This window comes from Hemiscyllium ocellatum, chromosome 9 (genome assembly GCF_020745735.1).
Source record: "Hemiscyllium ocellatum isolate sHemOce1 chromosome 9, sHemOce1.pat.X.cur, whole genome shotgun sequence".
NCBI classification, from domain to species: domain Eukaryota; kingdom Metazoa; phylum Chordata; class Chondrichthyes; order Orectolobiformes; family Hemiscylliidae; genus Hemiscyllium; species Hemiscyllium ocellatum.
The window spans coordinates 109097045-109121862 of NC_083409.1; positions in this window are offsets into that span (position 1 = coordinate 109097045).

Sequence of the window (24818 nt, forward strand, 5' to 3'; positions counted from 1 at the left end):
GGAGATGGTGGAAAGGGTGGAGAGGGGGGAGATGGTGGAAAGGGTAGAGTTGGTGGAGAGATTGGAGAGGGTGGAGAGAGTGGAGAGGGGAGAGAGGGTGGAAAGGGTAGAGTTGGTGGAGAGATTGGAGAGGGTGGAGAGGGTGGAGAGAGTGGAGAGGAGGGAGACGGTGGAAAGGGTGGAGTTGGTGGAGAGGATGGAGAGGGTGGAGAGAGTGGACTTGGTGGAGAGGGTAGAGAGGATGGACAGGGTGGAGTTGGTGGAGAGATTGGAGAGGGTGGAGAGGATGGAGTTGGTGGAGAGGGTGGACAGGGTGGAAAGGTGGAGAGAGTGGAGTTGGTGGAGAGGGTAGAGAGGGTGGACAGGGTGGAGGGGATGGAGAGGGTGGAGTGGGTGGAATTATGGGGACTCCAGAGAAAAGGGTTGTGCTTTCGCTAGATGTGAGTCTTTGTAACAGAGTGTTGAGAAACAGGAAATCTTTACTGTGTTTAGGATCTTTCCAATTATGTTCTATCTCTAAATAGTGAGCTTTTAAAAAGAGTTGCTTACTTTGGGTAATCAAATTTCATCCTGCGGTTAAATTCAGTGACTGGCCACCACATGAACTAAAATTAAAATAAAATTTAGAAAATTGCATCAAGCCAGATTTTGCTTTGGGATCTGGTGTGTAGGATTGTATTTTCAACTGGGACCATAAAAGTTTGGGCCCACAAAACTCTACATTCTGCCAGCCATTCAGCAAGAAAAGACAGTACAGATCTCTGCAATTTGGGCTTAAGTAACTGCCCAGGTTGTTGGAGTCTTTGGTGACAGGAGAAAGACACAGAAATTAAAAGGATTAAGGAAGTGACTTTTTTTAATGTCAATTTTATTCGCCATTCCCTGCCTACTCTATGTAACCCTCTGTACAGTGAAACCTCTATCATCTGGGTCCTAAATCCCCAACAGGATTAGTGCAGGACAAAGACTTGTTTCAAAACAAGGCCTTGTTTTGCAGTCTGCGAACATCAATCTCCTCCTGTCAGCTATAAGTCAACTTGAGTAGAAAATCTGGGTTGACAGTCCAATGCCATTCTGTAATAAGTTGATTTTGATAGAAACCTTTGAACAATTACTGTGAAATATTTGCCTCAGAAATCCAGTTGGATTTGACGTATTCCCCAGTAATTAGAATCCAAAATGTATGCAAGCATCAAAGAATCTTTTTGCTCTGTCTTTTGAAGGTTATTCGCTACTTGACATTTTATTAAAAATGGATGGTTTTCCTTTTTAACTGGTGATATTTTTCTACTAATAATCAAATTCTAAAGTTGTCTCAGCCACATAGGACTACTCTCTCATCAGAGAAGCATGACTGGTGTGTGGTCTTGTATTTTAAACTGAGGGTTGCCAATCCTCAGACAAAGGGAGAAGTTGAGAAAGAGAGTCTATCATAGTATCCTCAGACAGTGTACAAATTTTGAGACTTTGTTGTTGGTGTTAATCCATCCAGCCAACTGAGCTAACTGACCCTCAGCTAAAAGTGCTGGAGGGGATGCAAGGGAGGTTCACCAGGATATTAGAACATAGAACATAGAACAGTACAGCACAGAACAGGCCCTTCAGCCCACGATGTTGTGCCAACCATTGATCCTCATGTATGCTCCCTCAAATTTCTGTGACCATATGCATGTCCAGCAGTCTCTTAAATGTCCCCAATGACCTTGCTTCCTCAACTGTTGCTGGAAATGCATTCCATGCTCTCACAACTCTCTGTGCAAAGAACCCGCCTCTGACATCCCCTCTATACTTTCCTCCAACCAGCTTAAAACTATGACCCCTCGTGTTAGTCATTTCTGCCCTGGGAAATAGTCTCCGGCTATCGACTCTATTGATACCTCTCATTATCTTGTATACCTCAATTAGGTCCCCTCTCCTCCTCCTTTACTCCAATGAAAAAGTCCGAGCTCAGTCAAAATCTCCTCATAAGATAAGCCCTCCAGTCCAGGCAGCATCCTGATAAACCTCCTCTGAACCCTCTCCAAAGCATCCACATTTTTCTTATAATCAGGCAACCAGAACTGGACGCAGTATTCCAAGTGCAGTCTAACCAAAGTTTTATAGAGCTGCAACAAGATCTCACAACTCTTAAACTCAATCCCCCTGTTAATGAAAGCCAAAACACCATATGCTTTCTTAACAACCCTGTCCACTTGGGTGGCCATTTTAAGGGATCTATGTACCTGCACACCAAGATCTCTCTGTTCCTCCACACTGCCAAGAATCCTATCCTTAATCCTGTATTCAGCTTTCATATTCAACCTTCCAAAATGCATCACTTCGCATGTATCCAGGTTGAACTCCATCTGCCACCTCTCAGCCATCTCTGCATCCTGTAAATGTCCCGCTGCAGCCTACAACAGCCCTCTATACTGTCAACGACACCTCCAACCTTTGTGTGGCATGCAAACTTGCCGACCCATCCTTCAATCCCTCATCCAAGTCATTAATAAAAATTACAAACAGTAGAGGCCCAAGGACAGATCCCTGTGGAACACCACTCACCACAGACTTCCAGGCAGAATATTTTCCTTCTACTACCACTCGCTGTCTTCTGTTGGCCAGCCAATTCTGTATCCAGACAGCTATGTTCCCCTGAATCCCATTCCTCCTGAATGAGCCTACCATGGGGAACCTTATCAAATGCCTTACTGAAGTCCATATTCACCACGTCCACAGCTGGACCCTCATCAACTTTTCTAGTCACATCCTCAAAGAACTTGATAAGGTTTGTGAGGCATGACCTGCCCCTCACAAAGCCATGTTGACTGCATTTAATCAAGCCATGGTCTTCCAGATGGTCATAAATCCTATCCCTCAGAATCCTTTCCAACACCTTGCAGACGACAGACGTGAGACTTACTGGTCTGTAATTGCCGGGGATTTCCCTATTTCCTTTCTTCAGTCCTCAGGTATGACTCCAGTGGAGAGCGAGGATGCAAAGATCTTCGCAAGTGGCGAAGCAGTTGCCTTTCTCGTTTCCCAAAGCAGCCGAGGACAATTCTGGTTCGGGCCTGACGACTTGACAATCTTAATGTTTGACAAAATTTTCAGCACATCAGCTTCCTCTATCTCTATCCATTCCAGCATGCACACCTGCTCTTCAAAGGTTTCATTCACTACAAAGTTCATTTCTTTCGTAAAGACAGAAAAAAAATCATTTAGGGCTTCCCCTACCTCCTCAGACTCCACACACAAATTCCCTATGCTATCTCTGATTGGCCCTACTCTTTCTTTGACCATTCTTTTACTCCTCACATAAGTGTAAAATGCCTTTGTGTTCTCCCTAATCCGTTCTGCCAAGCCTTTCTCACACCCCCTCCTGGCTCTCCTCAGACCATTTTTAAGCTCCTTCCTCGCCTGCCTGTAATCCTCTAGAGCTGAGCTTGACCCTAGCTTCTCCACCTCATGTAAGCTGCCTTCTTCCTTTTGACGAGAAGCTCCACCGCTCTCATCATCCAAGGTTCCTTTATCTTACCACTTCTTGCCTGTCTCAGAGGGACATATTTATTCATCACTCACAACAACTGTTCCTTAAACAGTCTCCACATGTCTATAGTGCCTTTACCATGGAACAATTGCTCCCAGTCCATGCTTCCTAACTCATGTCTAATCACATCATAGTTTCCTCTTCCCCAATTAAATATCCTCCCATTTTGCCTAATCCTCTCCTTCTCCATAGCTATGTAGAATGTGAGGCAGTTGTGGTCACTATCACCAAAATGCTCTCCCACCACAAGATCTGATACCTGCCCCGGCTTGTTTCCAAGCACCAAGTCTAGAATGGCCTCTCCCCTGGTCGGCCTGTCAGCGTACTGAGTTAGGAAACCCTCCTGAACACACCTTACAAAAACAGCTCCATTCAAATCTTCTGCTCGAAGGAGGTTCCAATCAATATTGGGAAAGTTAAAGTCATCCACCAAAACAAACCTACTACGTCCACACTTTTCCAAAATCTGCCGACCTATGCTTTCTTCCATCTCCCTGCTGCTACTGGGAGGCCTGTAGTAAACCCCTAATGAGGTGACTGCTCCCTTGCTGTTCCTAATTTCCACCCATACTGACTCGGTAGGCAGGTCTTAGACATGGAAGCTTCTGTAGCTGTGATACCTTCTCTGATTAGTAGTGCTACACCCCCTCCTCTTTTTCCCCCCTCCCTATTCTTTTTAAATGCTCTAAACCCTAGAACATCCAGCAACCATTCCTGCCCCTGAGAAGCCCATGTCTCTGTTATGGCCACAACATCATAGCACCAGGTACTGATCCATGCTCTAAGTTCATCACTTTTATTCCTGATACTCCTTGCGTTAAACCAACACACTTTAACTGATCCCTTGTTTCCTTCCCAGGAAAATCCTTCCCACTAGCTGGTCTACCTCTTGCTATTGCCTCATCTGCATCAACACTCACCTCCGGTATACAGCTCAGGTTCCCACCCCCCTGCCATACTAGTTTAAATCCTCTCGAACTACTCGGGCAAACCTTCCACCCAGGACATTGGTCCCCTTCCAGTTCAGATGCAACCCGTCCTTCTTGTACAGGTCCCACCTTCCCCAGAAGGCATCCCAAATATCTACATATCTGAAGCCCAGGTTGGAGCATTTTGGCGATGAAGAGGAATTCGGATAGGCTCAGACTGTTTTCTAAGGAGCAGAAAACGTTCAAGGACAACCTGACTGAGGTGTATAATAACGTGAGGGACATGGACAGGATGAATAGAAAATAGCTGTTATTCTTAATTGATTAGTCAATAACAAGGGGGCATCATTTTAAAATAGAAGACAAGAGGTTCAAAGGGGACTTGAGGAAAAAGCTTTTCATTCAGAGGATGGTGGGGTTCTGGGGGAGGGTGATTGAGGTGGGAAATCTCACAACCTTTAAAAAGTACAATAAAGAGCACTTGAAATGCCATAACATTCAAGGCTATGAGCCTAGCATGGGAAAGAGGGACGAGTAGCAGGATTGACTTGAGATGCTGAAAAGACTTTCATGTATTGAATGATTCAATGATTCCACGATCAGAGACTTTACTCTTACCTTTAATCAAATGCTGAGATGGTGGGTTATGTGTGTAGGAAGAGGGAGAACATTTTGAATTCTTATGTAGTGCAACTGCAAACCTTATTTATTGATCAAATGGTTAATGATGACATCATAGGAACAGGAATAGGCCATTCAGCCCCTCAAGCCCGTTCTTCCATTCAGTGAGATCATGGCTGATCTGTGGCCTAACTCCATTAACCTGCCTTTAGCCCATATCCCTTCATAAACCTACAGTGTGCTCCCTCCATGAACCTACAGTGTATTCCCTCCAATGTCAGTAGATCCTTCCTAAGGTGTGGGGCACACGATCTGTTCACAGAAGAAGTTCTCCTCCTCTCTGTACAAGGATATCAGTGAGTCTCTCTCTCTCACACTGCACCCCCCAGGTCATCGCTTCTGCCCTGAAGCTCTTCAGCCATGTCCTGAAGCAGACTCACTACCACAGCCACATCTCCTTCCTCAGTGCCTGCCGACGGAACCAACTAATCCCGCATGGACTCAGCACTACATTCAGGCCATCATAATTTGGATCTGAACAGGGCAACCAATACCTACTACTGATTCAAAAGTTCCAGAAATGATTCTTCTTCCAGATCCTCCACTCCACACTCACAGTCATGCACTGCCACCTAATCTCTCGACAGTCAGCCCTGCCTCAGCTGAAGGCTACACTCTCTCAGAACTGCAAAGGACCTCTGCTGTTTTACATCCTCAGAAGGATTCACACACTTAACAAACACTTTTTCTATACCCTTATTCCTGATGAAGGGCTTTAGCCTGAAACGTTGATTCTTCTGCCCCTCGGATGCTGTCTGACTTGCTAAGCTTTTCCAGCACCACACTCTTGATTCTGCATCCTTGTACACCACTCTCCTTGATATAAAGGCCAGCACTCCATGAGCTTTCATCGAATAAAATCCCTACAGCATGGAAATGGCCATTCAGCTCATCTAGTCCATACCGACCCTCTGAACAGCATCCCACCCAGACCCACTCCATCTCTTTAACCCTGCATTTTCCATGTCTAATCCAATTTACCAGCATATCCCTGGACAGTATGGACAGTTAAACATGGCCAATCCTCCCTAACCTGCACATCTTTGGGCAGTGGGAGGAAACCCACATGGACACAGAGAGAGCATGCAAACTCCACGCAGACAGTCACCCGAAGGTAGGATCGAACCCAGGTTCCTGGTGCTTTGAGGCAGCAGTGTTAGCCGCTGTGTCACTGTGCCACCCTTTCTCTGCAACTCCACAAAAGAATTAGTTTCTCTGTTATTCTTCCCACCTGTCCACCTTTCCTCAATCACTTTCCCTGCACTCTGTCTTTCTCCTGCCGTCCCTAGACTGCAATTTGAGGGCTAGCAGAAATACAGTAATAGCACCCCCATGAGAAGGGTAAATGGTTCTTATGCATTCCCCAGACAACTTTTAAAGTGTTAAAAAAAACTGCCAGTATCAAGTTTTTTGTCCGTAGAATTAGCATTTCCCGCTAAATAATATGACTTTGTCTAACACAGCATTATAATAGAAGGGCTTGGAAGCTTGCAAATGGCTACCTAAGAAATTCTCACACAGAAATGCTTATGCAGCACTCTTATATATCGACATGTTGTTTTTGTACGCATTATTAATTAAAATGACAGAATCCATTTTTCTGGTGTAGCCCACCTACTAGGCTCTAGCTTCAAACTGTCAAAAAGCAAATCTGGCTCAATATTTTGACAAAAGAAACATCTGGAAGAGTTGAACCAAACTACAAGGAATGTGACAGTGTGTGTGGCAAAATTAACTAAACTAAAGTTAAAATTGTCACAATTTTCTGAGGGATATCTGTTGTTGACCAAAAAAATGTTGAATGGGGAGGCCCAGAAGGTTTGATGGAGAAAGCTTTTATTTCACAGAACCCCTACAGTGTGGAAACAGGCTGTTTGGCCCATCAAATCCACAATGACCCTCTCACCCCATTCCTATAATCCTACATTTCCCATGGCTAATTCACCAACAGGACATAACCCACACTAATGTGGGGAGAACGTGCAAACAACACACAGTCACCCGAGGGTGGAATTGAACCTAGGTCCCTGGCGCTGTGAGTCTGCAGTGCTAGCCACTGAGCCAACAGGCCACCTAGTGCTGGATAATTGATCTCGGAATTCTATCCCCTTCCCAATTTGATCTGACCTCTTTGTGACCCTGGGCCCACAGAGATGCCTTTGACTCCCAATTGCCCTCTGAGATGGTCAAGCGAGCCCCAGTTGTCTCAGAGTGAACTAGAAATGAGCAAGAAATGTTGGCCTTGCCAATGAAGCCACATCCTCTGAATTAAAAGACAGTGACCAATTCGTGCCCACAATTTCAAGGCTGCGGGTTTCCTTACCCTACTCAGCATTTCCTGGCTCTTCCATCCAATTGATTTTGAAAAGCAAACTTTGCCATTGTCGAATCACTGATGATCATGTTTGGAGGTACACATTCTCATTCGTGAGCTCTGACTCACAGTACTTGATGAGATGTAGGGGCAGAAGTAGGCCATTCAGCCCATCGAGTCTGCTCAGCCGGTCAATGGTGTCATGGCTGATCTGGCAACTGTCAAACTCCAATTTCCTGCCTCTTCCCTTGATTGCTTTACTGATCTATATTTAATGACCCAGCCTTATCATCCCCTGTGTAAAAACATTTCCACAGATTCTCCATCCTCCGAGGGAAGAAATTTCTCACCTTTGTTTTAAACGTGCAAGTCCTTATTCTGAGACAATGTTGCCTGGTCCTAGACTCTGCCACAAGGGGAAAGAACCTTTCCACATCAACACAGTTGAGTCCCTAAGATTCTTTTAAAAAATAAAACCCCTACAGTGTGGAAACAGATCATTTGGCCCAAGTCAACACCGACCCTCCGAAGAGTAACCCACCCAGATCCCTTGCCCTACATTTACCTTTGAAGAATGCACCTAACCTACACATCCCTGAACACTACAAGTAATTTAGCATGGCTAATTCACCTAACCGACACATCTTTGGACTGGGGGAAAAACCCACACAGACACGGGGCAAATGTGCAAACTCTACACAGACAGTCACCCAAGGATCAAACACAGGTCCCTGTCACTATGAGGTAGCAGTGCCAAACCACTGAGCCATTGTGCCATCCCAAATTGAATTCAAATTCCACCATCTGGCATGGCAGGATTTGAAACCAGGTCCCCAGAACCTGCATCTCTGGATTAACAGTCTAGTAATAATACCACTAGGCCTTCACCTCCTCAGTCTTGTATATATCAATGACGTTGTCCCTCATTCTTTAATAAGTACAAGTCCAACATGGTGGCTCGATGGTTAGCACTGCTGCCTCACAGCGCCAAGGACTTAGGTTTGATTCCAACCTCAGGTGACTTTCTGTGTGAAGTTTGCACATTCTCCCCGTGTCTGTGTGGGTTTCCTCTGGGTACCACTGTCCAAAGATGTACACGTTAGGTGGGCAAATTGCCCATTACTTCCAGGCTAGGTGGATTAGCCATGGGAAATACAGGGATAGGGTGTGCCTGGGTGGGATGCTGTTTGGAGGGTCAGTATGGGCCAAGTGGTCTCCTTCCACACTGTAGGGATTGTATTAAAAAAATTCTATAAAACCTGGTCAACCCCTCCTCATAAGACAGTCCCTCCATTCCCCGGAGCAGCCACGTTAACCTTCTCTGGATTACCTCCAACTCAGGGCAGTGGCTTAAAACTGCTTACACTATTCCAGCTGGGATCTGACTAGTGCTTTATATAGTTTTAGCAAAACCTCCACACTACATATGCTTTGTACTTTATATGCTTTTTTTTGAGCAGCTATTGACTCAGAGAGTATACTACCAGATCATGAATACAAAGAACCTGTGTTCAAGTCTCACCATGACAAGTTGTGAAACTGAGACAAAGGTAAGAGAGGTCCTCATTGACTATAATAGACATTAGGAGATTCGGATATGTCATTACCTTGGGTTCTGCCTCAGGGAGAGCATTGTTACTGAGGAGGCTCACTCACCATACATATGTCTGTTGCGACATACCTGCAGTTGAGGAGCTTACTCATGATCTACATGTCAGACAAAACTCCAGCTACTGGTGTTTACACCATCTAAATATCCACAGGACTGGAGAATAAAGTCACAGATGCTGCAGTTATTCAAAACCCTGGTTAGACCCCAGCTGGAGCACTGTGAGCAAATCTGGGCACTACACCTTTATACAGGGAGTATATTGTAGATATACAAGAATAATATCTGGACTTCAGGGGTTAGATTTAAGGAGGTTTAACAAATTAGGTCTGTTTCCTGATTGAGTCACCAAATACCAGATTAATGCCATTTACAAGTTTGCTGATGACACCACCATAGTCGGTCGAATCTCAAATTGTGACGAAACAGTCTACAGGCAGGAGGTGAAAGACCTGGAGAAATGGTGCACTGAGAACAACCTAGCTCTCGATGCCAGCAAAACCAAGAACTCATTACTGACTTTCAGTGGGATGTTACTCATGCGCCCCCCCACCTTCGCATTAACAGCACAGAGGTAGAACAATTGGAGAGTGTCGAACTCCTGGGAGTGGCCATCCACAACAAACTTTCTTAGACTCTTCATCTGGATGCAGTGGTTACAAAGGCCCAACAACATCTCTTCTTCTTCAGACAGCTGAGGAAATTTGGCATAAAAATGAATACCCTTGCCAACTTTTATAGGTGCGCCATTGAGAGCATTCTGTCTGGATGTATCACTACCTGGTATAGGTAAAAACAAGGACTGCAGATGCTGGAAACCAGAGTCTAGATTAGAGTGGTGCTGGAAAAGCACAGCAGGCCAGGCAGCATATGAGGAGCAGGAAAATCGACATTTCAGGCAAAAGCCCTTCATCAGGAATAGAGCTGGTATGGCACTACCTGATATGGCAGTGGTACCGTTCAAGATCGGAGATAGTTACAGAGAGTGGTGAACTTGGCCCAGACAATCACAAAGGTCAACCTCCCATCTATAGAATCCATCTACCAGGCCCGCTGTCAAGGAAAGGCCGCCAGCATTCTCAAAGATCCATCCCACCCTGGCAATGTTTTTCTATAACCTCTACCATTGGGGAGAAGGTACAGAAGCCTGAACATATGCACCAGCTGGTTTAGAAACAGTTTCTACCCTACTGTTGTTAGAATACTGAATGGACTCACAAACTCTTAACATTCGCCTGTACCTGTGTTTTTGTTTTTGCCGCTGTTTATCTATTATTTACTTATCTATGCTACTTAACTATGTGATCTGCCTGTATTGCTCGCAAGACAAAGCTTTTCACTGTGCCTCAGTACACTTGATAATAAATTCATTTCAATTCAATTCAATTCTCTAGAATTTAGAAGGTTAAGGGAAGATTTTCAAAATATTGACAGGAACAGACAGGAAAAGAAACCATCAGGTTTATTAATGTTCTAATGTTCCTGAAAGCAACTGCCATCCTTACCTGGTCTGGCTTGCATGTGACTCCAGGCCCACAGCAATGGGGTTGACTCTGAACGGCTCTGGACAATTAGGGACGTCAATAAATGCTGGCCCAGCCAGTGACACCCACATCCCATGAATGGATAAAGAAAATGTCAAAACCATCCTTAATTACCCAACACAAACACGAGAGTTGCTGGAAAAGTTCAGCAGGTCTGGCAGTATCTGTGAAGAGAAATTAAAGTTAATGTTTCTGGTCCAGTTCAGAGGAAGGTTCATTGGACCAGAAATGTTAACTTTGATTTCTCTTCATAATGCTGCCGGACCCCCTGAGCTTTTCTAACAATCTCTGTTTTTGTTTCTGATTTAAACCATCTGCAGTTCTTTCGGATTTAATTTCCTTTATTACTCAACCCTGGCTCCCTCAGAGCAACAAGGACAAAATCCCCCGTTCCTCACCTTCCAGCCTACGAATCTTCGAATAAATCACATCACCCACCTAAATTTCTGTCACCTCCAAATGGACCCCACCACCAGGGATATATTTCCCTCCCCACCCCTTTCCTCCTTCCGCAAAGACCGTTCCCTCTGCGACTACCTGGTCAGGTCCACGCCCCCCTACAACCCACCCTCCCCGCCTGACACCTTCCCCTGCCACCGTAGGAATTGCAAAACCTGTGCCCACACCTCCCCCCTCCCCTCCATCCAAGGCCCAAAGGAGCCTTCCACATCCGTCAAGGTTTCACCTACACATCTACCAATGTCATTTATTGTATCCGTTGCTCCTGATGCGGTCTCCTATATATGGGGGAGACTGGATGACTTCTCGCAGAGCACTTTAGGGAATATCTCCGGGACACCTGCACCAATCAACCACACCGCCCCATGGCCCAATATAACAACTCCCCCTCCCACTCTGCCGAGGATATGGAGGCCCTGGGCCTCCTCCATCGCCACTCCCTCACCACCTGACGCCTGGAGGAAGAACGCCTCATCTTCCGCCTGGGAACATTTCAACCCCAGGGCATCAATGTAGACTTCACCAGTTTCCTCATTTCCCCTCCCCCCTCCTTACCCCAGCTCCAACCTTCCAGCTCAGCACTGTCCCAATGACCTGTCCTACCTGCCAATCTTCCTTCCCACCGATCCACTCCACCCTTATCTCAGACCTATCACCTCCATCCCCATCCCAATTCACCTATTGTACTCTTTGCTACCTTCTCCCCAGCCCCACTCCCCCCTCTGATTTATCTCTCCACCCCCGAGACTCCCAGACTCATTCCCGATTGAGGACTCAGGCCCGAAACATCGATTTTCCTCCTCCTCGAATGCTGCCGGACCTGTTGTGCTTTTCCAGCAACACACTCTCATGCTAAATTGCTCCGAGTGTTCAGGCGAGGTGGATTAGCCATGGGAACTGTGGGGTTACGTGGAAGAGGTGGGTCTGGGTGGGATGCCTTTTGAGAACGTTGGTATGGGCCGAATGACCTGCTTCCACACTGTCGGGATTCTATGTTATATTCGTTGGAACAACATTCTGGCCACATATTAGTCTCCTGGTATCTGAACAAAAACAAAGACAGTTAGACTAGCATTTGCTCTCACAGAAACGCAGTTGACATGTTGGTGTCTGAGTGGAAAAGCTTAAACTACTTTAATGCAAAATGCATCTCTTTAATCCTCCTTTTCATGAGCCCCTTTAAGCAGAATAAATCATAAGAGCAACTAGAGTAATTTTTTAGATATTACAATGGCAACAGTTTAAAATAAGCAGCTTATGTAACAAAGAGCAGGGATAACCTTACCATTTAGGCAGCATTAGGACCAAGTTTGAAAGGTTCATTTATTTGTTTCACATTTATTCTTCAGCTTCATTTAATGGAAAAGTTCTGCTTTATTTTTCTCAATGGATTCAACACAAGAAAAGATCGATGAGCCATTTCAATTATTTAGGCATGTCTCTCCTGTTCTATAATCCTCTGCTTTCAGTTTATTTAGGATTAAACACATTTGGATGAAACAAGATAATGTATGTTGACAGTGTCTCAGCCTCGTTTTGCTACTGGGACTGAATGTTAATATGACAGGTAGACTGCACAATTCTTCATGACAGAAGGTAGCTTCACCCAAAACCTGCAGGACATCTGTCGTCAAATGATATATCTTCCAGTCACTGACATGACTTCCTTCCTCACATCAATTTGTTCAACAGCTCAAGAGAATATTTCCAGGTCCCAAAGATTGACTGGACAAGATCCATCTCCTGACCATTGTTTGGGCTGGACAGTGCACCAAGTTTAACTCCACTGAGCCAGAGTTATAGATGATGAATAAATAACCATGTTCATCATTGAGGATGACGATATTTGTGAAGCCTCTTCTTCCAGTGAGTTGTTTAATTGTCCGCCACCATTCATGACTGGATGCAGTAGGACTGCAGAGTTAGATTGGATACGTTGGTTGTGGGATTGGTCAGCTCTGTGTGTCACTTAGCTCTGTCTATCATTTATTGAGCAATAAATGCTGCCCAGATGACACCCATATCCCACAAAATGAATTTTAAAAACTTGCTGCTTTTACTGTTTGGTACACAGATAATCCTGTTTGACGGCTTAACACTCATTTTCAGGTATACCCGGTGTTGCTCCTGGCACGCCCTCCTGCACTCTCCATTGAACCAGGGTTGATCCCCAGGCTTGATGCTAATGGTTGAGTCGGGGATATTCCTGGCCATGAGGTTACAGGTTGTGCTGGACTACAATTCTGCTTCCACGGTGCCTCATGGATGCCCAGTCTTTGATTGTTAGATCTGTTCAAATTCTAAATGTCCCATTTAGCACCGTGATTTTGCCACACAACAGAATAGAGGGTATTTTCAATGTGAAGTTGGGACTTTGTCTTCAAAAGGACTGTTCAGTGTTCACATTTACCAATACTGTCATTGACAGATGCATCTGTGTCAGGCAGATTGGTCAGGACAAGGTCAAATACATTATTCCTCCCTCACCACCTGAGCAATATCCTTTAGGACCCAACCAGCTCAATCAGTTAGTGCTGTTGTCAATCTACTCTTGATGGTGGGCATTGAAATCCCCCACCCAGAGTACAATTTGTGTCCTTACTGCCCTCAGTGCTTCCTCCGAGTGATGTTCAAAATAGAGACGTACCGATTCATGAGCTAAGGGAGGATAGTCCACAGTATTCAACAGGAGGTTTCCTTGCCCAAGTTTGACTTGGTGCCATGAGACTCCATGGGTCCAGAGTCAATGTTGAGGATTCTCAAGGAAACGGTTAAAAATGGATAAATCCCCAGGACCTGATCAGGTGTACCCGAGACCTCTGTGGGAAGCTAGGGAAGTGATTGCTGAGCCTCTTGCTGAGATACTTGTATCATCGATAGTCACAGTTGAGGTGCCGGAAGACTGGAGGTTGGCAAATGTGGTGCCACTGTTTAAGAAGGGCGGTAAAGACAAGCCAAGGAACTATAGACCGGTGAGCCTGACCTCACTGGTGGGCAAGTTGTTGGAGGGAATCCTGAGGGACAGGATGTACATGCATTTGGAAAGGTAAGGACTGATTCGGAATAGTCAACATGGCTTTGTGCGTGGGAAATCATGTCTCACAAACGTGATTGATCTTTTGAAGAAGTAATAAAGAAGATTGATGAGGGCAGAGCAGTAGATGTGATCTATGTGGACTTCAGTAAGGCATTTGACAAGGTTCCCCCTGGGAGATTGATTAGCAAGGTTAGATCTCACAGAATACAGGGAGAACTGGCCATTTGGATACAGAACTGGCTCAAAGGTAGAAGACAGAGGGTGGTGTTGGAGGGTTGTTTTTCAGACTGGAGGCCTGTGACCAGTGGAGTGCCACAAGAATCAGTGCTGGGTTCTCTACTTTTTGTCATTTACATAAATGATTTGGATGCGAGCATAAGAGGAACAGTTAGTAAGTTTGCAGATGACACCAAAATTGGAGATGTCGTGCACAGTGAAGAGGGTTACCTCAGATTACAACAGGATCTTGACCAAATGGGCCAATGGGCTGAGAAGTGGCAGATGGAGTTTAATTCAGATAAATGCGAGGTGCTGCATTTTGGGAAAGCAAATGTTAGCAGGACTTATACACTTAATGGTAAGGCCCTAGGGGGTGTTGCTGAACAGAGAGACCTTGGAGTGCAGGTTCATAGCTCCTGGAAAGTAAAGTCGCAGATAGATAGGATAGTGAAGAAGGCGTTTTGGTATGCTTTCCTTTATTGATCAGAGTATTGAGTACAGGAGTTGGGAGGTCATGTTGTGGGTGTATGGGACATTGGTTAGGCCATTGTTGGAATATTGTATGCAATTCTGGTCTCCTTCTAATCAGAAAGATGTTGCGAAACTTGAAAGGGTTCAGAAAAGATTTACAAGGATGTTGCCAGGGTTGGAGGATTTGAGCTATAGGGAGAGGCTGGACAGGCTGGGGCTGTTTTCCCTGGAGCGTCGAAGGCTGAGGGGTGATCGTATAGAGATTTACAAAATTATGAGGGGCATGGATAGGATAAATACACAAAGTCTTTTCCCTGGGGACGGGGAGCCCAGAACTAGAGGGCATAGGTTTAGGGTGAGAGGGGAAAGATATAAAGGAGACCTAAGGGTCAGCTTTTTCACGCAGAGGGTGGTACGTGTATGGAATGAGCTGCCAGAGGAAGTGATGTAAGCTGGTACAATTACAGCATTTAAGAGGCATTTGGATGGGTATATGAATAGGAAGGTTTGGAGGGATATGGGCCGGGTGCTAGCAGGTGGGACTAGAATGGGTTGGGATATCTGGTCAATATGGACAGGTTGGACTGACGGGTCTGTTTCCACATTGTACATCTCTATGACTCTATGACTCTATTACTCCGTACCATTGTACTGCCATCTGTGCTGGTGGGACAGGACATATCCAAAGATGATGATGGTGGCATCTGGGGTATTTTCTTCCAGGTATGATTCTGTGAGTATGGAATAGAGTATTGTTAGATACCCCTTGGCGCACTGTTACAATCTCAGCTCGTGGTAATATTGAACAAGTTAGATTCTGGAATGAAAACTTGCTTGATGGACCACGTGTAAGTTTTGCAGTTGATTAATGTGGTAATTAGACCATAAAACATAACCACACGAGGCAGCTGATCTTCTTTAACAGCTTAAGTTTATTCTATAAAGGAATTTTTAAGAATATTTATATGTGGGAGACAGTTAGAAATATCTTAATGCAAATATCAAATGAAAAGTTTGTCCTGCTTCACCAACATTATGCATTACAGAGACTCAATCCCACAGAAATGTTACTCCTATCTCAACGTTTTACACTTTAACTTTACTGATATTTTCCAATTTCTTTCCCTTGGGCTGATGCAACTTGTTTTTTTTTGTTACTTTTGGAGTTTGCTTTCATAATTCTGATGGCCTAAACTTCCTTCATTCTAACAAACTGAAGACTCTGTATCCCAGCTCTCATGGTTCACAAATTCCAAACCAGACTACAAACTGTGAAAAACATGGTTCTTCTTTTAAGAGAAAGAAATATTCTCTTCTGTTCTTAACCTAAGGTTTTTCTCCTCTGAGAGCTTGATCCTCTGTTCTATATTCAAAACTAGATTACTCTGCCTGTCAGAAACTTAACAGCATGAATATTTTATCAATTAGCACTGGAAAAGTTCCTGCCTTCTGGAAAATCGATGTCCGGTGTGGTCATTGGATCACCTTAATCCTGAACTCATGTTATATCCTTAAAGAATTTCAGTTCAGTTTGCATTTCACAACATCAAATAATCTGTTTGATTATTTTGAACTTGTCCAATGGCACTGTTACAACTTTAATAACAGTTTCTAATATTCTTTCTTTCTCCCTTCTTTCAGAACAGAGGAGTTGTATTTGTTCGGTTCCAATCTAATAGGACTGTTCTGAATAAAATCGCTTTTGGAAAATTGAAGATCAACTATCATATCAGCTCCTTCTTTTAAGATCATATGATGAAAATTGTCAAGTTGAGGTCATTTGCCATTGATATGCAGTTAGGTCATTAATCTGTTTAAAAATATCACCCTGACAAAACTGACCCATATTCATCCGGCTCGATTTTGGAAATCAAATTCTAAAGATTTCAGTATATTATTATATCTATGAACAGGTCTGGACTCCATACTCTGAAAAGGATATCAAGGAATTGAGGAGGTCTTGGGTGCAGTGTATAGTATCCTTGTCCCAAACCTAGACATGTTGTGTTCAAATTTCATCTCTAGGATCTGATAGCTCAGAAAAGTGTGTTAATGTGGGCAAAATTGTTGAGTTTCCAGAATAATGCAGTGATGGATGATAAAAGCAAGAGATATTCCTAGTCAGTCATGTGCTGGAAATATAGAAAAAGGAACAGGGGTACATTGTTCAGCCCTCCAGATCTATTCTGCTATTCAATACCATCATGGCTGATCATCCAACTCAGTCACCTATTCCCACTTTCTCCCCATAGCCTTTGTTCCCTTTAGCCCTGAGAACTATCTCTATCCAATGAAATTGGAGGGTTCTACCATCACCACCCATAGATCCAGTCTGCAACATGCAGTTAAAGTGTGATAAAGGTTTTATTGGATTTGGAAATATGGATTTTAAAGTAAAAGTAAAATGGATGTATGGATTCAGTTTGTGGAAGGATTCTTTTCTTCAGGTCAGAAAATAATTTGAACAGTGAACTAAAGAAAGCATTTCCAAAAAAAAATCAATATGATTTTTAGTGATGAGCAGGATACCAGTGATATAAGTTGATGAACTGCTGATAAATCTTTACTTTTGTGACATTCAGAGAATGCAGACCAGAGCCACACGTAGTTTGCAGTTTAGAACCAGAATTCAGTTCAGGAGAACAGGTTCCTCTCAGCAGAAGGGGTGTAATTTGTGAAATCCAAAGCTGTCAAAATTTGGGTAGAAATTTTCAAGCTGGTGGAACTGAAGAGAGGGTAAGGTCACCAGAACTAAAGAAATTCAGTTAAATACAAAATATAAGAATGTCACCTCACTGAAATTGAGTATCTGTCAAGGGTATTGCTAGGAAAAAGATTGAAACCTTTTGCTGTTTACATGAAGATCTTTCTGAACTCTGTAGATAAAGTTTTGCATTTTGTTTTTGCTTTTGTGACTTAAACATGTGTTCTTTTGTTAAAGATCTTTAGCTTCCTTCAGTGAGGATGTCCAGTAACTAAGCATCATGGTAACCAGCTGCAAAAATTTAAAAATTGTGATTCATCAAGTTAAATTTCACTATGAGATGAGTTAGAACATAGAACATAGAAACGTACAGCACAGAACAGTCCCTTAGGCCCACGATGTTGTGCCAAGACTTAATCCTAATGTAAAATAAATTAACTTAACCTACGCACCCCTCAACTCACTGCTATCCATGTGCATGTCCAGCAGTCACTTAAATTGCCCCAATGAACTCGCTTCAACCATCTCAACTGGCAACGCATTCCATGGATTCACAACTCTCTGCCTAAAGAACCTACCTCTGATGTCTCCTTTATACCTTCCTCCTAATATCTTCAAACTGTGACTCCTTGTACCAGTCAATCCTGCCCTGGGGAAAAGTCTCTGGCTATTGGCTCTATCTATTTCTCTCATTATTTTGTACACCTCAATCAGGTCTCCTCTCTTCCTCCTTCTCTCCAGAGAGTAAAATCCGAGCTTATTCAACCTTTCTTCCTCAGGCAAGCCTTCCAGTCCAGGCAGCATCCTGGTAAACCTTCTGTGCACCCTCTCCAAAGCCTCTGTATCTTTCCTATAATAGGGCGGCCAGAACTGGGCAGAATATTCCAAGTGTGGTCTCACCAGGGACTTATAGAGCTGCAGCAAAACCTCGCGGCTTTTAAACTCGATCCCCCATTAATGAAAGCCAAAACACCATATGCTTTCTTAACAACCCTATCCACTTGGGTGGCAACTTTGAGGGATCTATGTACTTTCACACCCAGATTCCTCTGTTCCTCTACACTGCCAAGAATCCTGTCTTTAATCCTATATTCAACATTAACATTCAACCTTCCAAAATGCATCACTTCGCATTTACCCAGGTTGAACTCCATCTGCCATTTCCCAGCCCAGCTCTGATAGTATGGCCATCAGCTGGAATCTTAATAGTGTATGCTGCCTGAGCAATTTGGAGTCCTGTTTTCCCATGGTTGTGGGTATGTTCACCGAGCTGAGAGATTGATTTGCAGACATTTTGTCCCCTGTCTCGGTGAAACCTCCAGTGTTTTGGAGCCTCCTGTGAAGCACTACTGTACTGTGTCTTCTGGAATTTATTTGGCTCCATTTCTGAAGTTATCACCTAGAGTGGGAATGAAACATCTGCAAATCAACTTCCCAGGTCTGTGAACACACCCACAACCAAGGGAACCAGCATCGGAGCTACAAACCTTTACACATACCTTGGACTCCTGTTTCATTTCATAGAATCCCTACAGTGTGGAAGCAGGCCATTCAGCCCATCAAATCCATACTGAACCTCCTACGAGCATCCCACCAAACTATTCCATCCCCATAACCCTGCATTTCCTATGCCTAATCTACCTAGCCTACACATCCCTGGACACTAGGGCAATTTACCGTGACCAGTCCACCTAACCTGAACATTTTAGACTATGGGAGGAAACCGGAGTGTCCAGAAGAAACTAAAGCACACACAGGGAAAACATGCAAAGTCCACACAGACAGTCACCCATGGGTGGAATCGAACCCAGGTCACTGGCATTGTGAGGCAGCAGTGCCAACCACTGAGCCACTGTGCTGCCCATTTTAGGAGGGCGAGTGCAGCGGATTGGATGGATATCTGGCACAGATCAGCTTAGTGCAAGCAGCATAATGTTCTATCTCAGCTGGAATAAAATTAGAACTTGCCTACTTACAGCACAGTAAGTGCTGAAGTAAGAGCAATGAGAGAAAAAGAAATGTCACACAGTGAATATTTAGGGTTGGGAATGCATTGACTGAAAATGAGGTGGAGGCAGGTTCAACTGAGGTATTTAAGAGGGGCATTGGTTGATTATTTGGATAGAAATGGTGAGCAGGGATATGGGGAAAAGGCAGGAGATTGGCACTGAGTAATAGAAACAATCCAGGCAAAATGGGCTGAATGGCCTTCCTTTGCACTGTAATAGTTCTGTGATTCTTGCCTTATCCAGTGGTGGAGATCAAGGTGCCCTGAGTTGAACATGCCTTCAGTCTGAGAAGCTCAAGTGGAAGATAAAAGTGTTGGAAAAACACAAATGGTGATTTAAGAAGGTGCTATTAGAGCTGACAGGAAGGGCCAACATTGTTTTCTCTTAGCTAAACATTGAGGGGTGAGCTCTTTTTCTTTGACACAGAAAAGATGTTTTTGCTTGAAGGTAGAACAAAGAAGAGGCAAAAATATATGGTAGTCATTCGTAAATCCAACCGGGGATTCAGGAGCAACTTCATCAGCCACAGAATGGTGACAGTGTTGATCTCACTCCTGCATCATTTAATAGTTTAAATAAAGATCATTTTAAATATAGTTTAATAGTTTAAATAAAGTTTAATTAAAGTTTAAACTAATAGTTTAAATAAAGATCATTTGCATATGAATGGAAAAAGAGCATGAATTGCTGGAAAAGCTCAGCAGGTCTGGCAGCATCTGTGCAGAGAAATCAGAGTGAACACTTTAGGTTCAGTTCTGAGGAAGAGCCACCGAACCTGATTTCCAGCATCCGCAGTTCTCTTGCTTTTTTTTATTGCATGTGAAGGGTGTTGGGTAACAGCATGAATGAGGAAGAAATACGTTCATTGGGAAGGGGTAGATGAATAGAAGAAAGGAGATTTATGAGATTAAACAGCAGCCGAGGTTAATAAGCTTTGTCCCTGCACTACAAATAGTTTGCACATTCTCAAATTCACTGGCACTATCGAAATCCATTTTCCACAACGTTCCGCATAGGGCTTTTGTTCAAAGTCCCTGCGCTGGATTTTAATGCAAATACAGAAGGTGAAAGAATAATCGAACTATATCAACCAGTTGTCAGTATTACCATCCCCGTCAACTAATCACTTTGGCAGACTGAATCCGTGCTATGGACAGGATGTTGGCTGAGAAGTAAAATATGCTTTCAAAACTGAAATTATTAATTCCGTTGTGCCTGTAATTAATTGCTTCACAGTTTCGATTTCAATGTCCCTTGTACAGACCATTAAGGTAAGGTAATTTTTTTATTGTATTGTTGTCAAACATCATGTCATGGCATCCTCAAAATGAGATACTCACTTGAATAATGCTTGAGATTTACTGTTCAATTGGTATTTGACATTACAAATGTAATTTGTAATAAACACAGTCATTTGTCAGATACACAAACAATTAGCATGCCTGAAAGTTAAGTGCCACAACTGGTTGTTAGCTAATCACAACGTCAAAATACTTTGAATGTTCTGTGAACTTTAGAAATGTTCTGAGGGAGGGTCACTTGACCGAAATATAATGGAGGAGAAAGTGAGGTCTGCAGATGCTGGAGATCAGAGCTGAAAATGTGTTGCTGGAAAAGCGCAGCAGGTCAGGCAGCATCCAAGGAACAGGAAATTCGACGTTTCAGGCATAAGCCCTTCCTGATGAAGCATCCAAGGAACAGGAAATTTGACGTTTCAGGCATAAGCCCTTCCTGATGAAGGGCTTATGCCCGAAACATCGAATTTCCTGTTCCTTGGATGCTGCCTGACCTGCTGCGCTTGACCGAAATATAATCTCTGATTTCTCTCCACAGGTGTTGCCAGACCTGCTGAGCTTTTCCAGCAATTTCTATCTTGGTTTGGTTTTTGAAATTTCATGTCTTAAAGTCTCAATGTTTCCCTCATCTCTCTTCACCCATCCCTCCAACTTACATCTAAGAGAGCTCTTGTAGCCCAGTCGGTATTATCCTTACCGCTGAGATGGAAGGTCCAGGAGTCAGACCTACTTAGTCAGACTTATTTACTAATGAAAGTGTAAATCCCCTTGACACAAGTCAGTAAGAGTTGGGGAGGTACACTAGCCAACCACGCGATTGGAAGAATGATGGACCTTCTGCCACCATTATCCAGACTGCAACACGTATATGAATAAGTGTATTGTCATCGCAGTGCGGACTCTCCACATAAACTACAAAACTGCACCAGCTCTGGAATGAAATTGGGGGCCTTTTTTCACTCAATCAGATTGTTCAAAAGGGGAGCCCCATCCATTGAAGGGTGAATCTTCTCAGAAGCCAGTCAGGAAAATCCGCACACCAGAAAGTCAGTTTGTACACTTGCTGAACAAAGCTCTCCACAAAAGGACAAAGGGGCAGAAAATCATCTCATTAATGCCAGCCCTGATCGTATTTTGATTAGAACCAAGATATTATTGGTGATGCTTCAAATCATCAAGTGAGCACATAGAAATGGATTGGTTGGAATAGTTAAGTAACCATAGCAATAGAGACATTGGGTTCTACTCACAAAGCAAAGGGCATTTGGCCCAAAAATAAGCCTGGAACAGTTCTAATCCCATTTTCCAGCAATATTACTCTGTTTGTCTTGGCATTGTAAGTGAATATTGAAATATTTCATAGAATATCATAGAATCCCTACAGTGTGGAAACAGGCCCTTTGGCCTAACAAGTCCACACCGACCCTCCGAAGAGTATCCTACCCAGACTCATTCCCTCAACCTACATTTCAAAGAAAAAAGAACAAAGAAAGTTTACAGCCCAGGGACAGACCCTTCGGCCCTCCAAGCCTGAGCCGATCCAAATCTACCGTCTAAACCTGCCACCCGATTCCTAAACATCTGTACCCCTCTGCTCCCCACCGACTCATGCATCTGTTCAGATGCACCTTAAATGAATCTACCATGCCTACCTCTACCAATTCTGCTGGCAACGCGTTCCAGACGTACACCACCCTCTGTGTGAAGTACTTGCAGTGTATATCCCCCTTAAATTTCCCCTGACAAAATGCACCTAACTTACACATCCCTGAACACTGTGGGCAATTTAGCATGTCCAATGCCCCCTAACATCTTTGGATTGCGGGAGGAAACCAGAGCACCCGGAGGAAACCCACACAGACACAGGGAGAATGTTGCTGTGGTTCTGTTCACCGAGCTGGGAGTTTTTCTTGCAAACGTTTTGTCCCCTTTCTAGGTGACATCTTCAGTGCTTGGGAGCCTCCTGTGAAGCGCTTCTGTGCTGATTCCTCCGGCATTTATACTGGTTTGAATTTGCCACTTCCGGTTGTCAGTAGCTGTCCGCTGTAGTGGCCGGTATATAGGGTCTATGTCGATGTGTCTGTCGATCGAATTCGTGGATGAGTGCTATGCTTCTAGGAATTCCCTGGCTGTTCTCTGTTTGGCCTGTCCTATAATGGTGGTGTTGTCCCAATCGAATTCATGTTGTTTGTCATCTGAGTGTATGGCTACTACGGATAGCTGGACATGTCGTTTCGTGGCTAGTTGGTGTTCATGGATGCGGGTTGTTAGCTGTCTTCCTGTTTGTCCTATGTAGTGTTTTGTGCAGTCCTTGCATGGGATTTTGTAAACCACGTTGGTTTTGCTCATGCTGGGAATCAGGTCCTTTGTCCTGGTGAGTTGTTGTCTGAGAGTGGCTGTTGGTTTGTGTGCTGTTATGAGTCCTAGTGGTCGCAGCAGTCTGGCTGTCAGTTCAGACACCTTTGTAATCATAAAAAACACAGACATAGAGAACACACACCGGATCATCAACGCCACACTCACAGGAATCCGATTCACGAGAGAGGAAGAAAAGGACAACCAGCTCCCATTCCTGAACGTAATGGTACAAAGAACACCGAACGGAGAATTCACCATGAAGGTATGCAGAAAAGCCACACACACAGACCAAGTCCTGAACTATGAAAGCAACCACCCCAACACACACAAACGAAGCTGCATCAGGACATTATTCAAAAGGGCCACAACACACTGCAGCACACCTGAACTACAAAAAGACGAAGAAGAACACCTATACAAGGTATTCAACAAAAACGGATACCCACGCAATTTCATTAACAGATGCCTCAGGGAAAGACAATGAAATGAGGACATGCCACAACCCAAAGGACTGGCCACACTCCCATACATCAGGAGCATTTCTGAACTGACAGCCAGACTGCTGCGACCACTAGGACTCATAACAGCACACAAACCAACAGCCACTCTCAGACAACAACTCACCAGGACAAAGGACCCGATTCCCAGCATGAGCAAAACCAACGTGGTTTACAAAATCCCATGCAAGGACTGCACAAAACACTACATAGGGCAAACAGGAAGACAGCTAACAACCCGCATCCATGAACACCAACTGGCCACGAAACGACACGACCAGCTATCCCTAGTAGCCATACACTCAGATGACAAACAACATGAATTCGATTGGGACAACACCACCATTATAGGACAGGCCAAACAGAGAACAGCCAGGGAATTCCTAGAAGCATGGCACTCATCCATGAATTCGATTGACAGACACATCGACCTAGACCCTATATACCGGCCACTGCAGCGGACAGCTACTGACAACCGGAAGCGGCAGATTCAAACCAGTATAAATGCCGGAGGAATCAGCACAGAAGCGCTTCACAGGAGGCTCCCAAGCACTGAAGATGTCACCTAGAAAGGGGACGAAACGTTTGCAAGAAAACCTCCCAGCTCAGCGAACAGAACCACTACAACGAGCACCCGAGCTACAAATCTTCTCACAAACTTTGAACTGGGAGAATGTGCAAACTCCACACAGACAGTCACCCAAGACTGGAATCAAACCTGGATCCCTGACACTGTAAGGAAGCAGTGTTAATGACTGAACCACTGTGCCGACCAGTACCATAACTTCTTAAATGTTATAAAGTTTTTTTCTTCCTCTACCACCCTTACAGGTAGTGAGTTCCAGATTACTGCCACGCTCTGAGAGAAAAAAATGTTTTTATTTCACATCTTCTCTAAACCTCTCACCCTTTTCCCTCAATCTACATCCCTGGTCACTGATTTCTCCATCAAAGGGGAAACATGATTCTCGATAGGAGTGAGAGTGGCAGTCATGGGGGATTTCAACTATCCAAATATTGACTGGGATCACTACAGTACGAGTACTATAGGTGGGTCAGCATTTGTCCAGTGTGTGCAGGAGGGCTTCCTGACACAGTATGTAGACAGACCTACAAGGGGCGAAGCTACTTGAGATTTAGTACTGGGTAATGAGCCTGGCCAG